Source organism: Chionomys nivalis, chromosome 19 (genome assembly GCF_950005125.1).
Source record: "Chionomys nivalis chromosome 19, mChiNiv1.1, whole genome shotgun sequence".
Lineage (NCBI taxonomy): Eukaryota > Metazoa > Chordata > Mammalia > Rodentia > Cricetidae > Chionomys > Chionomys nivalis.
The window spans coordinates 7,502,458-7,513,013 of NC_080104.1; positions in this window are offsets into that span (position 1 = coordinate 7,502,458).

Sequence of the window (10,556 nt, forward strand, 5' to 3'; positions counted from 1 at the left end):
AAGAATAGACTCTTCAAGTACCCTGAATTCATGGCCCCATTCTCTGTGGTGTAGCAATGGTCTCATACTAAATGAACCTGCTTCCTATTGGTGCAGGACCTCCCTTTCCCTCAGAAACCTCAATTCCATGGAGACATGCTTTGTCTGACAGGAATGAAACTGCCTCAGACTCCCACTGCGTGGCCCTCATTGCTAGAGTCCTCGTGACTGGCTGGAATTTCTTCTAGCCTCACTGTTTCTCTGTTTATTCTCTCCCATCTTTATTCTCTCCCAACTAAAGAGACAAACTCATATACCAAGAAAAGATACAAGAATCCATGCATACTTAAAGTTGAAATATAAAACTAGGCAACACAGTCTGAAATTACAAATAGGTTGACAATCCCTTGTATTTTTACCAGGAAATCTTGGGGACGAATCCAACAATTTGAAGAAATGACTGCAATGATCGACATATATTACAGTAGTCCATAAAACTGAGGCAAGGGATACTTTCAAATCTTTTATGAAACAAACTCTTTTCATAAAGCCCTTACTCTCTAGCCGAGAAAAGACACCTTGTACAGAGACGAGTATCTGAAAGGGTCGTTGACTTAGAACATTGGAGTATCCTTAAGGAAATTACTCTATCATTGACTTCTTAGTCATTGACACAATAAAATGGTCATTCTTCATGATCAAGATACGTTCAGGGGAACACAAGAATCAATCTACAAACAAAATTTGACAAAAGAGCAAGCATAGTCCAGCATCAAGAAAACATAATCACCCCTGAAAAGAAATGAAATGCCAGTGCCAGGGACAAACAGAACAAGAGAATGTTTTACTACAAACAACCCTACTCTGAAACATAAAAACATTTATTTTCATCACAGTCAGAAGAGAAGTTGAATTTCTTGTTAGTAGAACCACTGGTCACCTGACATTGGTAGGGAAGTGACACATGGCTGGTGAATCTTCAGCAGAGTTCAGTAAATTCCTCACTGAATGCTTATAGATCAGAAAAGTTTTTGAAAAAAACAATACCAAACAGAGCACGGTGGGGAATGATAAAGAAATGAGATTGGATGAAAAGGAAAATATCAGTCAGTGAAAGACTAGAAATAACAGCCACGATTTAAAACAAAGTTGAATATGGCCAGAAAGAATCAATAATTGTCAAACATGGAAAGTCTAACAGAAAACAAGGGAAACTCACTTTTTTTCAGGGTCACCCACTTTGCAATATCCAAGAATAGGAGAAATAACTGAGTCCAAATCTTCATCCACCAACTAACTCCTCCTCTGTGATACAAGGACAGAACCCAGCCCCAGGCTGCTCCTTATATAGACTGGTCTCTTGCTGACCTCACAATGACTCCCTGTGATGTCACTTGCATAGGGCCAATCATGGCTGAACAAAACCTCAGTATTCTTCTGTAGTTCTTGCCTTCACTGCTCACTTTCATTTGAATAATTTTTATATTATTTTCCTTCAAACAACTCCCAAGTCTTCTCCTAAAGGGTAAGGTCTACCATGGGATGTGATCAAAGTCTGGCCTTTCAATTTTAGGCACATTCAAGCCCCTCTGCTATATCAAGGCTTAGAATTTTATTTTTCCATAAGGAAGGGGCTTAAAATAGCAGTTCATGCCCTGGGGATAAATCCTGCTCCCACACAGTGGCCCCACAGAGTGCCCAAATCACAGAACTCTCACCCATTTTCAGAGGGCCTCATTTGGTCCAATGCAGATTACCTATCTGTCAGTCCAGTGTCAATGAGTTTCCAGTAGGTCAGGTCAGCTGTCTCTGTGGGTTTCCCCATCACGATCTTGACCCCTTTGCTCCTATAATCCCTCCTCCCTCTCTTCAACTGGACTCCAGGAGCTCAGCCCAGTGCTTCGTCAAGCACATTCTCTTAACTCACTCATTTATGGACCAATGCATTTAGTGTTTACTTCTGTTCACTTTGTGGTACCTCTAGCCCTCCCCCACAGTGTCTTTTCTTTCTCTTTTCTTTCCTCTCCCTTCTAAACTCTCCTCTCCCTCCTCCTTCCTTTGCTCTCTTCTCCTCCCATTTATCCTTGACAGATTCTTACTCTGTAGTTCCTGTGTGAGAACTGTGGCCTCAAGTTCACTATGTAATCCTCTGGGTTCCAGCACCCTCCACAGACCCTAAAGATTAGGAGCGCACACAGGAGCCTCTATTCCTGACTCTTAAGTGTCCTGTGCTTTGTTTCCCATGCACCTTGTCACCTTGCCTGTGTTAGAATCACCTTGGACACTGGTGAGGGACAGCACTGGTATGCCTGTGAAGGAAGTCAAGGAAGAGCCACCCTGAATATGGATGGCACAATTCTGTGGGTTGAGAACCTAGATGGACTCCATGAACGACAAGGAGCTGTGACGCCTCCTCTTTGCCTCCTGCCTGCCTGAAGAATTTCCTCTGATATGTGGTGGTGTTATCATGATGTTATATAAAATACTCAATCCCCCAAAAACCATATGATCATTTCATTAGATGCTGAAAAAGCACTTGACAAAATTCAACATCCCTTTATGATAAAGGTCTTAGAGAGATTAGTGATACAAGGGTCATACCTAAATATAATAAAAGCCATTTATAGCAAGCCGACAGCTAACATTAAATTAAATGAAGAGAAACTCAAAGCTATTCCACTAAAATCAGGAACACGACAAGGTTGTCCACTCTCTCCATACCTCTTTAATATAGTGCTTGAAATTCTAGCAATAGCAATAAGACAACATAAAGGGATCAAAGGGATTCAAATTGGAAAGGATGAAGTTAAACTTTCATTATTTGCAGACGATATGATAGTGTACATAAGCGACCCCAAAAACTCCAGCAAAGAACTCCTTCAGCTGATAAACACCTTTAGTAGCGTTGCAGGATACAAGATCAATTCAAAAAAATCAGTTGCCCTCCTATACACAAAGGATAAGGAATCAGAGAGGGAAATCAGAGAAGCATCACCCTTCATGATAGCCACAAATAGCATAAAATATCTTGGGGTAACTCTAACCAAGGAAATGAAGGATCTATTTGACAAGAACTTTAAGTCTATGAAGAAAGAAATTGAAGAGGATACCAGAATATGGAAGGATCTCCCTTGCTCTAGGATTGGGAGGATCAACATAGTAAAAATGGCAATTCTACCAAGGGCAATTTATAGATTCAATGCAATCCCCATTAAAATCCCATCAAAATTCTTCACAGAACTTGAGAGGACAATAATCAACTTTATATGGAGAAACAAAAAACCCAGGATGGCCAAAACAATCTTATATAATAGAGTATCGTCTGGAGGCATTACCATCCCTGACTTCAAACTCTATTACAGAGCTACAGTATTGAAAACAGCTTGGTATTGGCATAAAAACAGAGAAGTCGATCAATGGAACCGAGTAGAAGACCCTGATTTTAATCACAAACATATGAACACCTAATTTTTGATAAAGGAGCTAAAAGTATTCAATGGAAAAAAGAGAGCATCTTTAACTAATGGTGCTGGCAGAACTGGTTGGCAAACTGTAGAAGAATGAAAATAGATCCATATCTATCGCCATGCACAAAACTCAAGTCCAAATGGATTAAAGACCTCAATATTAGTCTGAACACACTGAACCTGATAGAAGAAAAAGTGGGAAGTACTCTACAACATATGGGTACAGGAGATCACTTCCTACGTTTATCCCCAGCAGCACAGACATTAAGGACAACATTGAATAAATGGGACCTCCTGAAACTGAGTAGCTTCTGTAAAGCAAAGGACACTGTCACTAAGACAAAAAGGCAACCCACTGACTGGGAGAAGATCTTCACCAACCCTGCAACAGACAAAGGTCTGATCTCCAAAATATATAAAGAACTCAAGAAACTAGACTTTAAAAGGATAATTAACCCAATAAAAAATGGGGCACTGATCTGAACAGAGAATTCTCAACAGAAGAAATTCAAATGGCCAAAAGACACTTAAGGTCATGCTCAACCTCCTTAGCGATAAGGGAAATGCAAATTAAAACAACTTTGAGATACTATCTTACACCTGTCAGAATGGCTAAAATCAAAAACACCAATGATAGCCTTTGCTGGAGAGGTTGTGGAGAAAGGGGCACACTCATCCATTGCTGGTGGGAATGCAAACTTGTGCAACCACTTTGGAAATCAGTGTGGCGATTTCTCAGGAAATTTGGGATCAACCTACCCCAAGATCCAGTAATACCACTCTTGGGAATATACCCAAGAGATGCCCTATCATATGACAAAAGTATCTGTTCAACTATGTTCATAGCAGCATTGTTTGTAATAGCCAGAACCTGGAAACAACCTAGATGCCCTTCAATGGAGGAATGGATGAAGAAAGTGTGAAATATATACATATTAGAGTACTACTCAGCGGTAAAAAACAATGACTTCTCGAATTTTGCGTGCAAATGGATGGAAATAGAAAACACTATCCTGAGTGAGGTAAGCCAGACCCAAAAAGAGGAACATGGGATGTACTCACTCATAATCGGTTTCTAGCCATAAATAAAGGACAATGAGCATATAATTTGTGATCCTAGAGAAGCTAAATAAGAAAGTGAACCCAAAGAAAATCGGATAGTCATCCGCCTGGATAGGGGAAGTAGACAAGATTGCAGGGAAAAACTGGGAACTTGCGGGTGAGGTGGCAAGGGCCAAAGGGGAAATGTGATGAGAAACATGAGAAGGGGAGGATGGGAGGAGCTCGGGGGATTGGGATGGTTGGGATATAAGAAGGGAGGATACGGGAGCAGCGAAGTATATATCCTAACTAAGAGAGCCATCCTAGGGTGGCAAGAAACTTGACTCTAGAGGAGTTAGCAGGTGTCCAGGGAGATGTCCCCAGCTGGTACCTTGGGCAACTAAGGAGAGGGAACCTGAAATGACCCTATCCTATACTGATGAATATCTTGCATATCACCTTAGAACCTTCATCTGGCGATGGATCGAGGTAGAGACAGCCTCAATTTGGAGCAACGGTCTGAGCTCTTAAGGTCCAAATGAGGAGCAGAAGGAGAGAGAACATGAGCAAGGAAACCAGGACCACAAGGGATGCACCCACCCACTGTGACAGTGGAACTGATTTATTGGGAGCCCACCAAGGCCAGCTGGTCTGGGACTGAATAAGCATGGGTTGAAACTGGACTCTCTGAGCATGGCGGACAATGAAGGCTGATGAGAAGCCAAGGACAATGGCACTAGGTTTCGATCCTAATACATGAACTGGCTTTGTGGGTGCTTAGCCTGTTTAGACGCTCACCTTCCTGGACATAGATAGAAGACCTTCGTCTTCCCGCAGGTCAGAGAACTTGGACTGCTCTTCAATATTGAGAGGGAGGGGGAGGAGAAGAGGAGTGGGAATAGGAGGAGGGAACTGGGGGGAGGGGGCAATATTTGGGAGGAGGGGAGGGAAATGGGAAACGGGGAGCAGGTGGAAATTTTAATTAAAAAAAGAATAAAAATAATAATTAAAAAAAAGAATCAATAAATGTCAAACACCAAAAGGCAAACAGAAAACAAGGGAAACTCACTTTTTCAGGACCCACCTACTTTGAAGTGTCCAAATCTGTGAGAAATAACTGAGTCCAAATCCTTATCCACCAACCAACTCCTCCTCTGTGATACAAGGACAGAACCCAGTCCAGGTAGCACCCTGTACAGACTGGTCTCTAGCTGACCTCACAAAGACTCCCTGTGATGTCATTGCACTGTGCTAATCACAGCTGAGAAAATGACAGTATTCTGCTGTGGTTGTTTCCCCCGCTCACTTTCATTTAATTTTTTTGTTTAAAAGTTTTTTCCATTTTACATAACAACCACAGTTCCTCATCTCCCCCGTCCTCCCCCATACACCTTTTCTTCAACCAAATCCCATCCATTCCTCAAAAGGGTAAGGCCTGCCATTGGGAATCAACAAAGATTGGCATTTCAACCTGAGGAGGACCAAGACCCTCCCATGTATCCAAGCAGAGTTAGGTATTTCTCCATAAGGAATGGGCTCCAAAAAGACAGTTCATGCCCTGGGGATAAATCCTGGTCCCACTGTGCCCAAGTCACAGAACTCTCACCCATTTTCAGAGGGCCTAGTTCAGTCCTATGTGGATTTCCCATCTGTCAGTCCAGTGTCAATGAGTTCCAACTAGTTCAGGTCAGCTGTCTCTTGGGTTTCCCCATCATGATCTTGACTCCTTTGCTCCTCTAATCCCTCCTCACTCTCTTTAACTGGACTCCAGGAGCTCGGCCCAGTGCTTCGTCCAGTAGCTTCTCTTAACTCACTCATTTATGGACCAATGCATTTAGTGTTTGCTTACGTTCACTTAATGGATTCTCTTGCTATACCCTCAGTGTCTTCCCTTCCTCTTCTCCTTCCTCTCCCTCTCTCACTTCTTCCCTCCCTCCTCTTTCTTTTCCTCCAATACCTTCCCCTCTTGTCCTTGACAGAGTCTTACTTACTTACTTACTGTTCAGCCTCCAGTTCACTGTGTAGCCCTCAGGGTTGCAGCATCCTCTACAGCCCCCAAAGATTAAGATCATAGGCATGAGCCCATGTCCTGGCTCTGAGTGTCCTCTTTTAGGGTTCCAAAGTGAGTTAGTCCTTGTCACCTTGCCTGGGTTAGAATCACCTAGATTCTGGTCTTCATGTCTTCTACCTCTCGTTTGAGTTTCAGTTTTTGACATCTCAATCTCCTGCATTTTCCTTCAGGATTCCAGCTAGCTTCCATGCCTCTGACCCACTATGGGCTCTTATCCCTTCAAAACTAAGCCAGACAGATATGCTCACTCTCTCTTAAGATAAACTTCTATCACAACAGAATGCTAATCAATAAACATGGGCTTAGCAGAGCTGGTTGCTCCCCATCCCCACCCTTCCCATGCTGCCCAGAAGTCAAGGCAGACTCATTGCTGTCACACAGTCACACATTGACTGTGTCTCTTTCATCCACCTCCACCAGAGAAAGAATGGACTCTTCAAGTACCCTGAATTCATGGCCCCATTCTCTGTGGTGTAGCAATGGTCTCATACTAAATGAACCTGCTTCCTATTGGTGCAGGACCTCCCTTTCCCTCAGAAACCTCAATTCCATGGAGACATGCTTTGTCTGACAGGAATGAAACTGCCTCAGACTCCCACTGTGTGGCCATCATAGCTAGAGTCCTCGTGCCTGGATGGAATTTCTCCTAGCATCACCGTCTCTCTGTAGCTCCCATCCTTATTCTCTCCCCACTAAAGTACAAACTCATATACCAAGAAAAGATACAAGAATCCATGCATACTTAAAGTTGAAATATGAAACTAGGCAACACAATCTGAAAGAATAAATAGGTTGACAATCCCTTGTATTTTTACCAGAAAAACTCGGGGACGAATCCAACAATTTAAAGAAATGACTGCCATGATCCACATATATTACAGTAGTCCATAAAACTGAGGCAAGGGATACTTTCAAATCTTTTATGAAACAAACTCTTTTCATAAAGCCCTTACTGTCTAGCCGAGAAAAGACAGCTTGTACAGAGACGAGTATCTGAAGAGTCGTTGACTTAGAACATTGGAATATCCTTAAGGAAATTACTCTATCATTGACTTCTTAGTCATTGACACAATAAAATGATCATTCTTCATGATCAAGATACCTTCAGGGGAACACAAGAATCAATCTACAAACAAAACTTGACAAAAGAGCAAGCATAGTCCAGCATCAAGAAAACATAGTCACCCCTGAAAAGAAATGAAATGCCAGTGCCAGGGACAAACAGAACAAGAGAATGTTTTACTACGAACAACCCTATTCTGAAACATAAAAACATTTATTTTCATCACAGTCAGAAGAGAAGTTGAATTTCTTGTTAATAGAACCACTGGTCACCTGACATTGGTAGGGAAGTGACACATGGCTGGTGAATCTTCAGCAGAGTTCAGTAAATTCCTCACTGAATGCTTATAGATCAGAAAAGTTTTTGAAAAAAACAATACCAAACAGAGCACAGTGGGGAATGATAAAGAAATGAGATTGGATGAAAAGGAAAATATCAGTCAGTGAAAGACTAGAAATAACAGCCACGATTTAAAACAAAGTTGAATATGGTCAGAAAGAATCAATCAATAAATGTCAAACATGGAAAGTCTAACAGAAAACAAGGGAAACTCACTTTTTTTCAGGGTCACCCACTTTGCAATATCCAAGAATAGGAGAAATAACTGAGTCCAAATCTTCATCCACCAACCAACTCCTCCTCTGTGATACAAGGAGAGAACCCAGCCCCAGGCTGCTCCTTATATAGACTGGTCTCTTGCTGACCTCACAATGACTACCTTTGATGTCACTTGCATTGGGCCAATCATGGCTGAACAAAACCTCAGTATTCTGCTGTAGTTCTTGCCTTCACTGCTCACTGTCATTTGAATAATTTTTTTATTATTTTCCTTCAAACAACTCCCAAGTCTTCTCCTAAGGGTAAGGTCTACCATGAGATGTGATGAATGTCTGGCCTTTCAATTTTAGGCACATTCAAGCTCCTCTGCTATATCAAGGCTTAGAATTTTATTTTTCCATAAGGAAGGGGCTTAAAATAGCAGTTCATGCCCTGGGGATAAATCCTGCTCCCACACAGTGGCCCCACAGAGTGCCCAAATCACAGAACTCTCACCCATTTTCAGAGGGCCTCATTTGGTCCAATGCAGATTTCCTATCTGTCAGTCCAGTGCCAATGAGTTTCGAGTCGGTCAGGTCAGCTGTCTCTGTGGGTTTCCCCATCACGATCCTGACCCCTTTGCTCCTATCATCCCTCACTCTCTTCAACTGGACTCCAGGAGCTCAGCCCAGTGCTTCATCCAGCAGTTTCTCTTAACTCACTCATTTATGGACCAATGATTTAGTGTTTGCTTCTGTTCACTTTGTGGTTCCTCTAGCCCTCCCCAACAGTGTCTTTTCTTTCTCTTTTCTTTCCTCTCCCTTCTAAACTCTCCTCTCCCTCCTCCTTCCTTTGCTCTCTTCTCCTCCCCTTTTGTCCTTGACAGATTCTTACTCTGTAGTTCAGCTGGCCTCAAGTTCACTATGTAATCCTCTGGGTTCCAGCATCCTCCAAGACCGTAAAGATTAGGATCACACACAGGAGTCTCTAGTCCTGACTCTAAGGGTCCTTGGCTTGTGTTCCCATGAGAATTAGTCCTTGTCACCTTGCCTGTGTTAGAATCACCTAGGACACTGGTGAGGGACAGCACTGTATGTCTGTGAAGGAAGTCAAGGAAGAGCCACACTGAATATGGATGACACCGTTCTGTGGGTTGAGAACCTAGATGGACTCCAAGAAGGACAAAGAGCTGTGGCGCCTCCTCTCTGCTTCCTGCCTGCCTGAAGAATTTCCTCTGATATGTGGCGCTGCTGTCATGATGTTTTATAAAATACTCAACCCCAGACCTCTGAACTCTGAACCAGAACGCATTCTTTGTCCTTTCATACTGTCACAGCCGTGAGGAACTGACCAATACAGTTCCTACATCTATAGGAATTAACCACATCAGTCATGTGATTTCAGCTCCTGTCTTCAACATCTCACAGCCTAAGGACTGAACTCCCTTGCTCATAATGGATTTTGTCTTTCCTCATTGGTCAAGAGCTCTTGAATATGTCCTGTTTCTTACTGTAATTGAGTCTCTTGGGTCACACTCTTTCTTCCCGGGGTCTTTTTCACCTACTGCTGCTGAAGGCCCTCACAGCAAAGCTTACATGAGTAATGAGTGCTCTCAAGGACTTGGACCTAACTCTCTGTAAGGTACCGTGTCTCCCTAGATAGAAGCTGGCTGAAGTGGGCCAGAGGAGCCAATGTTTTAATTCCTGGAGGACCAGATGCTGTGGTCAAAGGGGACTGTCACACAACCCGAGCTTCCTCCCTGCTCCCCAATCAGGTAAATCTTAAATGCTAACACCTGCTTCACAGAAAGATTCTTTATTAAGCAGGTAAGAAAAAAGTGGCTAATATCTGACTCTGGCAGGAAAGCAGCAGCCAATGACCTTTTTGGTATAATTTTAAGGAGTAGGAGAAGAGGGTGGGCTGTGTTAGAACGGGCTAGGATGCTGTGGTAAAGGAGATAAATGACAAGGGAATAGGGGAAGGGAAAAATGGAGATGGGCAGGGGTTTTGTCTAGGAGAGACAAAAGACTACGTCTGGATAAATGGGGGATGGAAGAAGCCCATAGACAAATAATAGTTTACCAAGTTAAAATGGGAAGCCCTGTCTTATGAGGAGGCGTTCAACTTTAAACGGGCATGTTCATTAGGTGAGCCAAAGAGGACTTCTATAGCTCGACTTTGGGAGTCAGCCTGAGGAAAAAAGAGTGGCCGAATGAGGGAATAGACCTTGGTGGCCTGCTTTGGAAATGTAACCTAACGGTGTTTAGAAGGTAGAGGGATAGGGGAGAAGGGCTAGGTCTGTCAGAGCTATGCTTGAGCCGGCCAGAGTCTCTTCATTGGGCTACGAGTGACGACCTGAGCCAGGGAGTTGTCTCTTCATGTCACAGCTTCTCCCTCT